Source organism: Poromitra crassiceps (genome assembly GCF_964638095.1).
Source record: "Poromitra crassiceps genome assembly, chromosome: 1".
NCBI classification, from domain to species: Eukaryota; Metazoa; Chordata; class Actinopteri; order Beryciformes; family Melamphaidae; genus Poromitra; species Poromitra crassiceps.
The window spans coordinates 108609161-108612192 of NC_139623.1; the positions used below are offsets into that span (position 1 = coordinate 108609161).

The window sequence follows — 3032 nt, forward strand, 5'->3', positions numbered from 1 at the left end:
AAGTGGCAATTAGGGGACATGCGACGCAAACATGTCCCTGGGATTGGGAAGGCTTCGGAGGAGCGGGGGGAACGGGAGGACCCGAGGGAACACCGGAGGAGCCGAAGATCAAGCAAGTGATCACCTCTACTGTCGGCGCGTTTCTCACGTGCCTGCCAACGCTACACTCTGACTTCCTGGTGCACTGCCATAGTTTCGATTAGGGGTCATGAAAAGATAAGCTACGAACGAGCAAAGGGGAAAAACCATCTGGGATCTTTGAGATATTTCCTAATTGTGAGAGGAATTAATTAAACTCAGCTGACTGGTGGGTTTTACAGCTGGACCCTTTAGGCACACAGTACGCACCGCAGCAACATCCTCACCCTGTGATTCTCATCATTCCTGTCAAACAAGTTTAGATAGGAGATTTTTTCTTCTTCCAAAAGATCAACAAGCTACTGTGGTGGATGCGTTCGTGAGCATCTCTGTGCCACTTTTGCAATGCGCCACGCGATGAAGATTCAAAGGCTGAGAGCGAAGAGGAAAAAGCGAGAAGTCTTGTGTCAACGCTCAGGTTTGCCGTTGAGGCTTTCGTCTGTCTGAGGACTTTTGCAAAAAGTGACACTGGCAGCATGAGACAGGAAAAGGGCTCTGTGTCATTGCTCTCGAAAGGCAATGACCAGATCAACCACAGCACCAAGAGCTGCCACAGATCTGCAAATAACAAACAAAGAGCAAACAAAGCAAAAAAAATAAAATCACCGCTGTTATGCCATAACCGGGTTTTTTTTTTCTCCTGCAAAGTTGCCAAGGCTTGACCTTGTAAATTGCACGCGAGCGAGAAAAGTACACAGTCTGACAGCAGCAGCGAGACAGCAAGCAGCCAGCCAAACTGTCAGCCATCACAAATTCTTGAGGATATTTACTTTTTTTTTTTAATCATATTCCAATCAAGCTTCTGCTTTGAATGCAAAGTGTTACTTTGATTTACTCTGCTTATATGATCATTCTCATCACTCAATTAAGAAATTAAAAGCACATTTATACTAGAAACTCTAGTCTTTGTTTTATGAATGTATTATGACTGATCTTTATATAAATGAGCTCAAACAGCTAAGGACAGTGGCTATTCTGGCGTGTGTGAAATGTGAGTTGTTTTCTATGCAGAGGAGCAGAGAGTGAAACCTTTCAAACCTGAGAAAACCACAGAGCACCACGCAATCTTAAGATGGTACATACACCTTCTTATAACTGCTATCTCTCTCTCTAGCTCTAACACACATACACTCATGCGGGCGTGCGCACACACACACACACACACACACACACACACAGGTCTGGTTGTACCTGAAATTACTTTATCAGCACTGTGACAAAGGCCACAAGGCAGACCAACAGCCAACCTATCATCACACCGATCTGAATACCTCACATCAAGTCAAGCCGAGAGAAAGTAACAAATATTTAACTGTTCAAATTCCCTTTAAGCCTGTTACAGCTTCTGTTTTTTTCTCTCTCTCCCTCACAGCAATCAATTTGGCCTCAGTGCGTTTTTGAGAGCTAAGTGAAACACAAGATATGTCATGATGAAGCTATACATGTGTTGAAGGAAGGTGACACGTAATTAAATGCGTAGTAAGTATGTGGAGAGAATAAATGAAGTGGGTCTAATGGCCTAATAAAAAGTAGGCCTATAATGGCCAGTTGGAATGGGATAGAGCCTGCGCCTTTACACTATAACAGATATGTCAGCGATTTGATCAAGAATGTGGTTTGTCAACACACACACACACACACACACACACACACAAATAGGTAAAAGAAGAACAATTATGAAGGCCACTAAAGTAATCCAAGATACTCCTTAAATAGTCATGCACAGAACTGCAACAGTGTGATAATTTTGACTATTTCTTTAGGAGGAATAATTTGGAAGAAATAAATAAAGGCTGATCAACTTTCTTCAACAAATTCCACCGGTTTCTAAAATCATCAGGTTGGTTCTGGAGCAGGGTCTTGCTCTTCTGCTGTGCACAATGAATAGCATAAGTTGTTAAATGAATTAGGCGAGATAACCCCATGTAGGGTACCTGTCACATGAGCGCTGCTTATTCCACACAGGCCTGTTTCTACACAATTGAAAACAATGCAACGGCTGGCAACAAATGTAAGTGATGCGTGTAGTAGCCTATTTATCATCATAGTTATTTTTTGCCCATGAAATATTAAATCCCATCAGTCACTAACGTTGGTCTTATATGGGTTATAAAGTTATTTTGCTGTCTGGAAATATGTAGGCCTAATTCATTTAGAGCAAGTAATTTATCCTTCTTAATCCAAGGACGCACGTGCCTTCTTTTTATGAGTCATGCAAAATATATAGCCTACGAATATGATTAACAAAAACAATCAAATAAAATACAAAAATCAACCGTATGCCGCGTGTGCGAGAGAAACAGTTAAGAGACAAGAGACCTGACGTCAAAAAAGGCAGAGAAACAGATATTCACCTTTAAAGTCAGCAGTCGCCCGACCTCTTGTCTTCCATCAAAAGTTGAGCAACCTCAGACGCTGCTCTACGACGAGAGATCCAAAAAACAAAAAAGCCGGTAGGTAACTGTTCTGCGGGGGAGAGAGAAAAGTGTGGGGGGAAAAGGTCAAAAGTCCTAAGGATGAGAAGGGGGTGTAGTCAAATCCGCACTGGCGGAGACAGACTGCGTCAAAAGCGGCTGAAGTTGGGGAGTGCACTGCACACAGCGGATGGAGCGCAAAAATGCGAGCAACCCGGCGTGCGCTGCAGCGGGCAGAGAGAGGGGCTGGAGTGGAGCGGAGGAGAGTAGCGGCATGTGAGGAGAGGAGGGCTGCTTTGAGAGGCTGGCAGGTAAACCGAGCGCCCCTCCCCGTTTCTGATGCTCAAATCGATGATTTGCCAGCTGTGGCGCAGCTTGTCTCATTGCCCCACTTTGGTTTTTACAGCCGCTCCTCTCCGACGCGCTGCTCTCCGGGGAGAGGGGGGGGGGGGGGGGGGGGAGTGCCAGGAGAGCCCTCAC

General features: G+C 44.8%; 1 protein-coding gene across 3 annotated transcripts in view; it reads right to left on the bottom strand.

Moving 5' to 3' along the window:
* satb1b (SATB homeobox 1b) overlaps window positions 1–2766 on the bottom strand; it is a 119156-nt gene extending 116390 nt beyond the window's left edge. For all 3 annotated transcript variants that reach the window (XM_083634348.1, XM_083634346.1, XM_083634349.1), the window contains exon 1: window positions 2493–2766. The gene's annotated coding sequence lies outside the window, so the exon portion shown is untranslated. The remainder of the gene's footprint in view (window positions 1–2492) is intronic.
* Window positions 2767–3032: the final 266 nt, after the last annotated feature.